Genomic DNA, 14249 nt, shown 5'->3' on the forward strand with positions numbered 1-14249 from the left:
TATTTTATACATATTAGTGTATATATGTCAATCCCAATCTCCCAATTCATTCCCCCTGCTTTCCCCACTTGGTGTCCATACGTTTGTTCTCTGCATCTGTGTCTCTATTTCTGCCTGGCAAACCTGTTCATTTGTACCATTTTTCTAGATTCCATATATATGCGTTAATATATGATATTTGTTTTTCTCTTTCTCACTTATTTCACTCTGTATGACAGTCTCTAGGTCCATCCACTCTCTACAAATGACCCAATTTTGTTCCTTTCTATGGCTGAGTAATATTCTATTGTAAATATGTAACACATCTTCTTTATCCATTCGTCTGTCAGTGGGCATTTAGGTTGTTTCCATGACCTGACTATTGTAAATAGTGCTGCAATGAACATTGGGGTGCATCTGTATTTTTGAATTATGGTTTTGTCTGGGTATATGCCCAGTAGTGGGATTGCTGGGTCATAAGGTAATTCTATTTTTAGTTTTTTAAGGAACCTCCATACTGTTCTCCATCATGGCTGTATCAATTGACATTCCCATCAACAGTGTAAGAGGGTTCCCTTTTCTCCACACCCTCTCCAGTATTTGTTGTTTGTAGATTTTCTGATGATGGCCATTCTGACCTGTGTGAGGTGACACCTCATTGCAGTTTTTTTTTTTTTTTTGCGGTATGCGGTACTCTCACTGTTGTGGCCTCTCCCGTTGTGGAGCACAGGCTCTGGACGCGCAGGCTCAGCAGCCATGGCTCACGGGCCCAGCCACTCCGTGGCATGTGGGATCTTCCTGGACTGGGGCACCAACCCGTTTCCCCTGCATCGGCAGGCGGACTCTCAACCACTGCGCCACCAGGGAAGCCCCTCATTGCAGTTTTTTTTTTTTTTTTCTTTTTTTTTCGGTACGCAGGCCTCTCACTGTTGTGGCCTCTCCCGTTGTGGAGCACAGGTTCCAGACGCGCAGGCTCCGCGGCCATGGCACGGCATGTGGGATCTTCCTGGACCGGGGCACGAACCCCTGTCTCCTGCCTCGGCAGGCGGACTCTCAACCACTACGCCACCAGGGAAGCCCCTCATTGCAGTTTTGATTTGCATTTCTAATATAATTAGTGCTGTTAACCAGCTTTTTGTGTGCCTCTTGGCCATCTGTACGTCTTCTTTGGAGAAGTGTCTATTTAGGTTTTCTGCCCATTTTTCGATTGGGTTGTTTGTTTTTTTAATATTGAGCTGCATGAGCTGTTTATATATTTTGGAGATTAATCCTTTGTCCATTATTTCTTTTGCAAATATTTTCTCCCATTCTGAGGGTTGTCTTTTTGTCTTGTTTATAGTTTCCTTTGCTGTGAAAAAGCTTTTAAGTTTCATTAGGTCCCACTGTTTATTTTTGTTTTTATTTCCATTTCTCTAGGAGATGGGTCAAAAAAGATATTGCTGTAATTTATGTCAGAGTGTTCTATGTTATCCTCTAAGAGCTTTATAGTGTCTGGTCTTACATTTACGTCTTTAATCCATTTTGAGTTTATTTTTGTATATGGTGTTAGGGAGTGTTCTAATATCATTCTTTTACATGTAGCTGTCTGGTTTTCCCAGCACCACTTACTGAAGAGACTGTCTTTTCTCCATATATATCCTTGCCTCCTTTGTCATAGATTAGTTGACCATGGGTGCGTGGGTTTACCTCTGGGCTTTCTATCCTGTTCTATTGATCTGTATTTCTGTTTTTGTGCCAGTACCATATTGTCTTGATTACTGTAGCTTTGTAGTATAGTCCGAAGTCAGAGAGTCTGATTCCTCCAGCTCCGTTTTTTCCCCTCAAGGTTGCTTTGTCTATTCTGGGTCTTTTGTGTCTCCATACAAATTTTAAGATTTTTTGCTCTAGTTCTGTAAATAATGCCATTGGTAATTTGATAGGAATTGCATTGAATCTGTAGATTGCTTTGGGTAGTATAGTCATTTTCACAATATTGATTCTTCCAATCCAAGAACATGGTATATCTCTCCATCTGTTTGTGTTGTCTTTGATTTCTTTCATCGGTGTCTTATAGTTTTCTGAGTACAGGTCTTTTACCTCCTTAGGTAGGTTTATTCTTAGGTATTTTGTTCTTTTTGTTGTAATGGTGAATGGGATTGTTTCCTTAATTTCGATTTCTGATCTTTCGTTGTTAGTGCATAGGACTGCAAGAGATTTCTGTGCATTAATTTTGTATCCTGCAACTTTACCAGCTTCATTGATTAGCTCTAGTAGTTTTCTGGTGGCATCTTTAGGATTATCTATGTATAATATGTCATTTGCAAACTGTGACATTGTACTTCTTCTTTTCCAATTTGTATTCCTTTTATTTGTTTTTCTTCTCTGATTGCCGTGGCTAAGACTTCCAAAACTATGTTGAATAATAGCGGTGAGAGTGGGCATCCTTGTCTTGTTCCTGATCTTAGAGGAAATGCTTTCAGTTTTTCACCATTGAGAATGATGTTTGCTGTGGGTTTGTCTTATATGGCCCTTATTATATTGAGGTAGTTTCCCTCTATGCTTACTTTCTGGAGAGCTTTTATCATAAATGGATGTTGAATTTTTCAAAAGCTTTTTCTGTATCTATTGAGATGATCATATGGTTCTTCTTCTTCAATTTGTTAATATGGTGTTTCACATTGCTTGATTTGCATATATTGAAGAATCCTTGCATCTCTGGGATAAATCCCACTTGATCATGGTGTATGATCCTTTTAATGTGTTGTCGGATTCTGTTTGCTAGTATTTTGTTGAGGATTTTTGCATCTATATTCATCAGTGATATTGGTCTGTAATTTTGTTTTTTTGTAGTATCTTTGTCTGGTTTTGGTATCAGGGTGATGGTGGCCTTATAAAGTGAGTTTTGGAGTGTTCCTTCCTTGGCTATATTTTGGAAGAGTTTGAGAAGGATAGGAGTTAGCTCTTTGCTAAATGTTTGATAGAATTTACCTATGAAGCCATCTGGTCCTGGACTTTTGTATGTTGGAAGATTTTAAATCACAGTTTCAATTTCATTACTTGTGATTGATCTGTTCATATTTTCTATTTCTTCCTGGTTCAGTCTTGGAAGGTTATACCTTTCTAAGAATCTGTCCATTTCTTCCAGGTTGTCCATTTAATTGGCAAAGTGTTGCTTGTAGTAGTCTCTTACGATGCTCTGTGTTACTGTGGTGTCCGTTGTAACTTCTCCTTTTTCATTTCTAATTTTATTGATTTGAGTCCTCTCCCTCTTTTTCTTGTTGAGTCTGGCTAAAGGTTTATCAATTTTGTTTATCTTCCCAAAGAACCAGCTTTTAGTTTTATTGATCTTTGCTATTCTTTTCTTTGTATCTATTTCTTTTATTTCTGCTCTGATCTTTATGATTTCTTTCCTTCTACTAACTTTGGGTTTTGTTTGTTCTTCTTTAGTTACTTGTAAGGTTAGATGGTTTATTTGAGATGTTGTTTCTTGAGGTAGGCTTGTATTACTATATACTTCCCTCTTAGAACTGCTTTTGCTGCATCCCATAGGGTTTGGATCGTTGTGTTTTCATTGTCAATTGTCTCTAGTTATTTTTTATTTCCTCTTTGATTTCTTCAGTGATCTCTTGGTTATTTAGTAACGTATTGTTTAGCCTCCATGTGTTTGTGCTTTTTACGTTTTTCTCCCTGTAACTTATTTCCAGTCTCATAGCTTTGTGATCGGAAAAGGTGCTTGACATGATTTCAGTTTTCTTAAATTTACTGAGGCTTTATTTGTGACCCAAGACGTGATCAATCTATCCTGGAGAATGTTCCGTGTGCACTTGAGAAGAAAGTGTAATCTGCTGTTTTCGGATGGAATGTCCTATAAATATCAATTAAATCTATCTGGTCTATTGTGTCATTTAAAGCTTGTGTTTCCTTATTAATTTTCTGTTTGGATGATCTATCCATTGGTGTAAGTGTGGTGTTAAAGTCCCCCACTATTATTGTGTTACTGTCGATTTCCTGTTTTATAGCTGTTAGCTGTTTCCTTATGTATTGAGGTGCTCCTATGTTGGGTGCATAAATATTTATAATTGTTATATCTTCTTCTTGGATTGATCCCTTGATCATTATGTAGTGTCCTTCCTTGTCTCTTGTAACATTCTTTATTTTAAAGTCTATTTTATCAGATATGAGTACTGCTATTCCAGCTTTCTTTTGATTTCTATTTGCATGGAATATCTTTTTCCATCCCCTCACTTTGAGTCTGTATGTGTCCCTAGGTCTGAAGTGAGTCTCTTGTAGACAGCATATACATGGGTCTTGTTTTTGTTTCCATTCAGTGAGCCTGTGTCTTTTGTTGGAGCATTTAATCCATTCACGTAATTAGGTAATTATCGATATGTATGTTCCTATTACCATTTTCTTAATTGTTATGCGTTTGTTTTTGTAGGTCCTTTTCTTCTCTTGTGTTTATCACTTAGAGAAGTTCCTTTAGCATTTGTTGTAGAGCTAGTTTGGTTGTGCTGAATTCTGTTAGCTTTTGCTTGTCTGTAAAGCTTTTGATTTCTCCATTGAATCTGAATGAGATCCTTACTGGGTAGAGTAATCATGGTTGTAGGTTCTTCCCTTTCATCACTTTATATATATATATTGTGCCACTCCCTTCTGGCTTGTAGAGTTTCTGCTGAGAAATCAGCTCTTAAACTTATGGGAGTTTCCTTGTATGTTATTTGTCGTTTTTCCCTTGTTTTTAATACTTTTTCTTTGTCTTTAATTTTTCTCAATTTGATTACTATGTGTCTTGGCATGTTTCTGCTTGGGTTTATCCTGCCTGGGACTCTCCGCACTTCCTGGACTTGGGTGGCTGTTTCCTTCCCATGTTAGGGAAGTTTTCGACTCTAATCTCTTCAAATATTTTCTCGGGTCCTCTCTCTCTCCTCCTTCTGGGATCCCTATAATGCAAATATTGGTGCATTTAATGTTGTCCCAGAGGTCTCTTAGGCTGACTTCATTTCTTTTCATTCTTTTTTCTTTATTCTGTTCTGCAGTAGTGAATTCCACCATTCTGTCTTCCAGGTCACTTATCTGTTCTTCTGCCACAGTTATTCTGTTACTGATTCCTTCTAGTGTATTTTTCATTTCAGTTATTGTATTGTTCATCTCTGTTTGTTTGTTCTTTAATTCTTCTAGGTGTTTGTTCTTTAATTCTTATAGGTCTCTGTGAAACATTTCTTGCATCTTCTCGATATTTGCCTCCATTCTTTTCCTGAGGTCCTGGATTAATTTCACTATCACTATTCTGAATTCTTTTTCTGGAAGGTTGACTATCTCCTTTAGGTGTTTTTAGGTGTTTTTCTGGGGTTTTATCTTGTTCCTTCATCTGGTACATAGTCCTCTGCCTTTTCATTTTGTCTATCTTTCTGTGAATGTCCACAGGCTGCAGGATTGTAGTTCTTCTTGTTTCTGCTGTCTGCCTTCTGGTAGATGAGGCTATCTAAAAGGCTGTGCAAGTTCCTGATAGGAGGGACTGGTGGTGGGTAGAGCTGGGTGTTTCTCTGGTGGACAGAGCTCAGTAAAACTTTAATCCACTTGTCTGCTGATGGGTGGGGCTGACTTTCCTACCTGTTTGTTGTTTGGCCTGAGGCAACCCAGCACTAGCGCCTGGAAGCTCTTTGGTGGGGCTAATGGTGGACTCTGGGAGAGCTCATGCTCAGGACATGCAGGCTCAGTGGCCATGGCTCACGGGCCCAGCCGCTCTGCGGCATGTGGGATCTTCCCGGACAAGGGCACGAACCCGCGTCCCCTGCATCAGCAGGCAGACTCAACCACTGCGCCACCAGGGAAGCCCCTTCCCAGAACTTCTGCTGCCAGTGTCCTTGTCCCAGCGGTGAGCCCCCGCCCCCCCCCCCACACTCCCACCTCCCCACCTCCCCACCTTTCCTGCTCCTGCAGGAGACCCTCCAACACTAGCAGATAGGTCTGGTTCAATCTCCTATGGGATAACTGCTCCTTCCCCTGTGTCCTGATGCACACATTACTTTGTGTGTGCCCTCCAGAAGTGGAGTCTGTGTTTCCCCCACTCCTGTTGAAGTCCTGCAGTCAAATCCCGCTAGCCTTCAAAGTTTGATTCTCTGGGATTCCTCCTCCTGTTGCTGGACCCCCGGTTGGGAAGCCTGATGTCGGGCTCAGAACCTTCACTCTAGTGTGTGGACTTCTTTGGTATAAATGTTCTCCAGTTTGTCTCCAGATGATTTCGTGTATGCAGAATCCTAGGAAAATAGTAAGTTGTATTAGGAGAAGTTCCTTATCTCACTGTTAGTTACTGGTGTTACTTTAAGGAAGAAGGAGGCTAGTACAGCTCACTGCTTTGATGTGGTTCTCTTCAGAACAGTTGAATTAAGGCACTAACTGACTCTCCTTTGGACATCTCAGGGTTTGGGAGAGACTAGAATAATTTTAGAACCTTCCCAGAGTTCAAGCTCTGGGACAGAAATAGGTGCTTATACCAAAATCTTGCCATTTTGTTTATACATATTTGAACCTGAAAGGAGACTTCAAAATGATTCATTTAGGCTTTGAGGATCACTTTGGAACCAGATTTTCTTGGGTGTTCGAGATAGCTTTCCCATGGGAGGGCTTAATAGGAACCCCTTCTGCAATCTGGAAATGAGTATATATGTTCTTAATTTTTCTTGTGATGGTAGTATTCTACCTGGCATTTTTTCATTCATCCATATGCTTGCCCAAGATGGTATTTCATGGAGGCAGCACTGCCATATGTTTGAAATAATCAAATGTTAGAATTCTGTTTCTCTCTTGGAAAGTGAAGTATATTATTATTTTTAGTAGATAGCCATAGTTTGGCTTCATTTTTTTGTTTGTTTTCTTCCTCTTTTATGGAAATATAGTTAATTTACAGTGTTTGAAGTGTATTATTTTTAATGTGCTGGGGAATGTGGTACTTTCAACACTGGCAGGGTGGTTTCTTTTGCAACGGCTTCAGTATATTTTCTGCGTTTAAAATGAGTAGTGTGGTTTACTCTCTCTGTGCGATCTTTTTTTTTTTTTTTAAGCGAATCTTCTTAATGACATGTCCATTGCACACATCTGTAACAGTACTGAAAAAAAGCCTATAGCGTAGCTTAAAATAATTGATAGTTTAACCCTCTCTTGATTGTATGTACTTCTGTAAAACTGCCACAAACCAGTATATTTTCTCTGAGTACCATGGGGCAGTGTGCATCGTCCTGGGTGAATTTCTTTTTTTCCTTCTTTTATAATCTGGTTCTTTTCAGCCAATCTTATCTCTTCCAAAAGCAGGAAATGACTCTCTACTGTCTGAGAATTAATGTAGGTATTAGGAAAGAGAGGTTCTCTGTCGGCATAAGGGAAGAGGAGATAAAATCCTTTAATTGATCGTGCAAATATGATAAAAGCTGCCCTCCCTCTGTCCTAGAACAGACATCTCTGATTCACAGCATTCTGTCCTCTTAGACACAGACTCACATTAGGATCCCTTTCAATATAGTGCTGTTGATGGCCACTCCCAATTGATTATACCCACACTGTCCAGCTGGTAGCCACTAGCCACATGCGACTTTTAAAATCTAAATTAATTAAAATTAGATAAAGTAGAAATTCAGTTTCTCTTCAGTAACTACATATGCTAGTGACTATTGTGTTGATACACATAGATAAAGAATATTGTCATCACTGGAGAAAGTTTGATTGGACGGAGCCTAATTGGAAGGATAAAGATGAAGTATAATTTGTCATTCTAGTTTAGGAATATAAGCAAAACAGCAATTTAGACAATAAAGTATCGTAAGCCTGCTCCCTCTGCGTGCTCATAGTAGAAGAGGTCCACATGCCTTTAGGTTGAATTGTAAGAACTTGTGCTCTTGGATGTAGAAGATAATTTGGAATTGGGGATGATGAATAGATTAGGTGTCTTCTGATAACAAGAAATCTCTCTGGACTGTGAGTTTTGTATTATTCTTAGTCTAGTGACTACCCTGGACCTCCAGCTCCTCTTCTGTGCTATGTTTTGTGCACTCTGTTAACAGCATCGGCCTTTAGGACTCTGTAATTCCTTTCCTGTAGCCCTATCCTACTTTATTGTGCAGTGGTCCTAGTGAGATGGACGATTATGAGCTGGTTTAACAGGAGTCTTCAGAGATCTTAAATTACCTGCGTATTTTCCTGCCTGTTAAATATTAACAATAATAATAGTTACTATTAATCAAGTATTTATTATGTTTTAGTCATATTCTTCATGGTTATTGTTAATTTTTTTAATGTTAACAATAGTCTTATGAGGTAGGAATCATTATTTTCCTTATTTTACAGATAAGGACTTAAAAGCACAGAGAGGTTTGGTTATATACCTGATGTGATGTCACACAGCTAGATGGAGCTAGGACCACAGAATGACTGATTCCGGGGTGTCTGCACTTTTCCACTATTTTATGAAATATTCTCAAATCATCATCAATGGATGGTGTTTCAAAATCTTGAAAGGTATTGAATTTCTGGAAGTTGTCCATTTCAATGCTAACTATTAGAATCAAGCAGATTGGGAGTTTTGGGCCAATATATTCCTCTACCCCCAGCTTTCCTTGCTAGTTATTCCAATTATGTCTCTTTGCCTCCTTCACCATCTGCCTCCAAGAGGGCTTTGAGAAAAGCATCATCCTGTGATCAAAAGCCCTGTGGATTCATTCAGTCTTCCTCTTGGATTCTGTTCATTCTGTTGTGTCGCCTCTCTGAACTGTGCAGCTTTTCACAGACTTCCCTGAACATGGTGATTGAATGTCTATTCTTGTACTGCAGTATCTTAAGCAGTGGGAGCTTTAACAATGACTACACCCTACATTTCAAACAAAGCCTTTTTTTTTTTTAGAACTCTTAGTTCATCTCCTTTCTCTTATAAATGAGGACATGAAGGACTTTTCAGTAGCAGGATCTGGGTTAGAGCCTGTCTCGTAAAGCACCACTCCACCCCCTGGTGCTGAATCTTTTCAGCCTTTCTCCCTGGTTACCCCCTATAACTTGAGTTTTATGGGAGCTAAAGAAAGGGGTAGAACTATAAATATCTAAAATATTAATGATAATTCCCTCAGATATCTTAAAGTCTTTTTGCACGTAGAAGCAGGGTGGCAGGGGACTTCCCTGGTGACGCAGTGGTTAAGAATCCTCCTGCCAATGCAGGGGACACGGGTTCAAGCCCTGGTCCGGGAAGATCTCACATGCCGCGGAGTAACTAAGCCTGTGCACCACAACTACCGAGCCTGTGCTCTAGAGCCCGCGAGCCACAACTACTGAGTCCATGTGACACAACTACTGAAGCCCACGCGCTTAGAGCCCATGCTCTGCAACAGGAGAAGCCCCCGCAATGAGAAGCCCACGCACTGCAATGAAGAGTAGCCCCCACTCGCCGCAAGTAGAGAAAGCCCGTGCACAGCAACGAAGACAACAATGCAGCCAAAAAAATAAATAAGTAAAATAAATTTAAAAAAAAAAAAAGAAGAAGCAGGGTGGCAAAGGAACATAAAGCTGTCTCTTGCTTTTTTGGTTCATAATTTCAACTCCAATTGACAAGAGGTAAACCAGTATATTTATCTTGAATTGAAGAGAATACCAAATTGGCCGTTGACATGAATTATTTCTGGTTTCTCTAAAAGTGGGATATTGCTCCTTTTTGGAAAAATTTTGCCTTTCAAATGTGTTTTAAACAAACTTATGAGTTGTGGAAAACCAATTATGTCTGTTTTCCCCTTTAACAAAACCGATATGAATATTGCATTTGCATTCTTAAAACCTGCAGCCATTTGCATGTTTCGCCACAAAGTTGTGACATAGTGAAGGCTGGCTGTCTCTTTCCCCGTCTCTTAAGGAACTGGGGGTAGTTACTTGGGGAAAATAGTACAAGTGGGTGCACATATTGGCATACATGCCAGAAAGATATTTCTCTTTTTAGGACAGACAGTGTTATTTCTGGACCTCCTCTTTGAGTGGGTGGAATCTTCCTTGATAAACTTCACAAGTTTAAGTGCAAGACCAGCCAGGGAACAACTCTTGGCATTGCGTTCCATGTGTATGAGTAACAGCAGTACTGTGGAACTCATTTGGCTTTTGTAGGGGTCTGTTAACCCTTCAACTTCCCATGAGCCCCTCAGCCAGTCTCCTGGGTGCATATCCAATCAGGCTATGTTTCTCTGGGAAGTTACCGTTCTTTACATTTTTTTTTTTTTTTAAAGCAGCTTATAATAGAAAACTCATGGGGAGGGGCGCAAGTGCTTCACTCAGGAACCTGTTGATGCTTTGTCTCCTGCAAGCAGCCTGGCGTGCCGGTGCTGTCAGGGAAGCTCATCTGACTCAGCCACCGAAGGCTGTTGAGGTTACCTATGAACAAAATAACCCACCTAGTTTCTTCAGGTGTGTGCCCTGGCTGGTGTTGGAAGATGGCAAGGTTTATGCAAGGCCTCTTCAGCTATTTTGGCTAATTTCAGCTTTTAGTTAAGACAAACACATTCATTACCATGACTTCAATAAAGTTATTTTTATTATTTTTATATTATGGCATATTTATGTATTTGCTTATGAAAGAATTGTTCATATTACATGATGTTTGATGCATACAAGTATTATATGCATGTAGCCTTTGTGGGTGATTAAGCACAGTAATAAATTGAACACCTACGAACCCACCTAAGGTAAGGATTGGCGGATTGCTTATTCTCATTTTCATCTGCCTGCCTTTCCTGCAGAGAGAGCCACTGTCAGGAATATTGTAGTTATCAGTCCCTTAAAAATAATTCTAAGTCATAAGGTATGGACATATGGAAGATTATTTTCCAAAGATATCCTAAGACTTCTTGTTTAGAAGAGCCAAGCTTTGGGACCTGTGACTTCTGCGTCCTGTACTAGTGCCTGGTACATGCCGTGTCTCCAGAGGAGGTTAACTAGAGGAAAAGATTAGGGGTACATCTACCATCCTGCCAAGAAGATATGTGTTGTTCCTGATTGGTGGATGAGGAAAGGTGAAAATAGCAGTGTAAATGGTATCACAAATTTTGTTTTCAATGTTTATTATGAAGGCTAACGGACATAACACAACAGTAAACAGAAGAGTGTAATGAACCCATCTGAGCTCGTCCTCCAGCTCCAATGACTGTCAACCCACGATCACTCCTGCCCCTTCTTCATCCCCATCTCCTGCCTCCTCTTGTAGTATTTTGAGATAATCACCGGATATTGTATCCCTCATGAGCTTACATTATAATGCTCAAGACTGACAATAGGTGCAATAAATAAGTAAAATATATATTATATTAGATATTGATAAAAAGGAGATGAAACAAAGCATGAAAAGGGACATGAAATGTCAGGAGAAGAAAGATAAATTTTGTTTTTGTCTTTGCTTCCCCCCTCCCCCTTTTTTTTTTTTGCGGTACGCAGGCCTCTCACTGTTGTGAACTCTCCCGTTGCGGAGCACAGGCTCTGGATGCGCAGCCCCAGCGGCCATGGCTCACGGGCCCAGCTGCTCCGCGGCATGTGTGATTTTCCAAGACCAGGGCACGAACCCATGTCCCCTGCATCGGCAGGCGGACTCTCAACCACTGCGCCACCAGGGAAGCGCCCCTGTCTTTGCTTTTTTTTTGTCCGTACTGCATGGCTTGTGGGATCTTAGTTCCCTGACCAGGGATTGAACCCGGGCCCTCGGCAGTGGGACTGTGGAGCCCTAACCCCTGGACCGCCAGGGAGTTCCCCAAAGTGGAAGTTTGAATGGGTTGGTCAGTAACAGAAGGCCCCACTGAGATGACAGTTGAGCAGAGGCCTCCGGGAGGTGAGGAAGCTGGGCGGTGGAAAGAGGAGCAGTGGAGCCTCCCTGGTGGACCTGGCGACTGGGGACGACACACTCCCCTTTCTTCCGTCTGAGGTGGTGGGCCGAGGACTCTTATATGAGGGTAGCTGTCTTGAGAATCATGGCAGTATCTTCTTCCTAGGCTGTGTGAAGTGTGATTTCTGTTTTTAGTTCATTTGTAATAGTTCACAAGATGACTAGGCCCAAATCTGACTTTAAAACTCTGAGATGAATGGAGAATGTGAATTTGCGATTGGAGCCTCCTGACTTTTGTGACTCTCTGGCCCTGTTTGGAGAACTTTGTGTTGACAACACCTCATGAATTACCTTTGCAGAAGAAGTCAAACTGGTGGTTAGCTCACTTTACACTAGGATGTGGGAATACAGTGGATTTTAACCATTCGACCTAATCACTTCAGTGGATCCTGTGAACATTTAATCTCCACCAAGCAGGCCCAATTAGTGTACCGATGTTTTAGAGACTGGTTATCTTCCGTCCTGCTTCAGGAAAAATGAAACTGCACACGGGATAAACATAATTCCTTTCCTCTTAAGTTTCTTTTATTCTTAATCTTAAGATTGCTAATGCCTTTTGATATTACAGAGAAACTCATAATTTTTCCAAGAGACGGTAAAAAGAAAAAAGAAATAGGTCTAAACAGGAAAAAACCTAAAGGTTCCATCCACCCAAGAGAAACACATGTAACCATGTTGAGAAACTTCATTAGACAGATGCAATGTCAAGCACACACATGCATACACAGGCGACCACTGCTCCATGCCTGTATGGAATTTATGCCCACGCACAAATTGCTGATTGACTTGGAGACATGATATTTATGAACTTGGCTGAAATGTCAAATTTGACATTCACTGTGTGAAGCGTAATATAGTAAATGCCCTTCACTGCACTTTAGTATTTACCTGGTAATGCTCTCTACTTCTCTTCCTTAGCGAGAAGATAAGGACAGCTAGAACCTGTTTAATCCTAATCCTCTTTACTTCATTCACACAGGCCAGCTGAGTTGAACACTCAACCCAAGTTCTTTAAAAACACAGGCAGGTAAGAGAGCTATTTGATACAATACAAAAAGAAGGAACACTCTCTTCCCAACCAACTCCCCGTGAACCCTGGGACCTCATGATCCTAAGGCATAACACGGTCACCTTCCCAAGTGTTAACTTTGGGGATGATGTGGTGAGCTATGGATGTCATTTACAGTGATTGATTTTTAAGTCTGTTAAATTATATAATATCCTTAATTTACATTTTTTTCTTTTTTAGTTTTTCAGTTATAGGATTTTATTAATGCTTTTAGATTTCATTTTTTAAAAAGTGATTGCTATACCACTCTGAAAGAGATATCTATAAATTTATGCTACAAATTCAGCCAGATGTACAATTGCTTTGACAGATGATAATATCCTTACACAACTAAACTAAATGAAGTGATTGACTCTACTTATTTTGAAGTATTAAAGTATTTAAAGACAATTCATTCATTTCCTTGAATTTTCATAAAATGCAACACTGATTTGAGAATATTTCAATGCTAATGAAGATGTATTTAGTGAAGATTTAGTTGAATATTTTGACAAAATAACCTTCTCAGTAATAGAATCACTATTCTGTTATTATTTGCTGTTTCTACCAAGGAAGCAGTAAATATAAAAAACATGAACTTGGTGAATGCCAGGTATTAACTTCACTGCATATTTTTTTGTGTGTGTACTCTTATAGATTAATAATTCTTAGCCTAATGACCATTTACATCCAGAAGAATAGCAGAATAGAAGTATGGTTTGTTGATGGTAAAAATTAAATCAAGTGCTAATCCTGACATTTTATTTCTTGTTGCTTGGTAACAGTGCAGCAACTCTGTAAGAGTTCCTTTATCTCAGCTACAGTGGACTTCATTGCCTTGTGGGGTAGCAATACCAACTGCAGCAAGTCATTTGTATGGCATTATCCTTCCAGAATTTTGTTGCTATTTTTTACTGTTAGTGCAGAGATCCTAAAAGAAAGTCATTTTAATAATACATCCTCCTTCTTTGATGGATTGGTGAATTTTATTCTAGCTACTTTTGGCTTTTTGGCTTTGTGTCTGTAATTTCTGAGGTTTCACAAATTTGTGTTTTATCAGTCTGTACAGTATTAACCTAGGCTTTTGAATTTCATTGTAAATATGTACATTCTAAGTGATTCTTCATTAGTTCTTAGTGAACATCTTTTATCCTTGACCACCTAAGAAGGGAGAAAAAAATAGCTGGGCAGAATTTTTCTTTCATAAAAATAGGACACATTCCTCATCCTTCTCTAATATAGAGCATTCCTAGTTTTAGAACCTGCTTTAGGAAAAGGAAGCCTGTTGAACCAGTGTGATTTGTTTTAAGTGAAAGGTTGATTCATGTTGCATATACTATATATGTTCTATAT

At 39.7% G+C, this 14249-nt stretch overlaps 1 protein-coding gene across 1 annotated transcript in view; it reads left to right on the top strand.

Annotated features, from left to right (window-relative positions):
* The window catches only part of OXCT1 (3-oxoacid CoA-transferase 1), a 142747-nt gene that overhangs the window by 29910 nt on the left and 98588 nt on the right, over nucleotides 1–14249 (top strand). The window lies entirely within an intron of this gene.

The sequence above is a fragment of the Phocoena sinus genome, chromosome 3, assembly GCF_008692025.1.
Source record: "Phocoena sinus isolate mPhoSin1 chromosome 3, mPhoSin1.pri, whole genome shotgun sequence".
Taxonomy (NCBI): Eukaryota; Metazoa; Chordata; class Mammalia; order Artiodactyla; family Phocoenidae; genus Phocoena; species Phocoena sinus.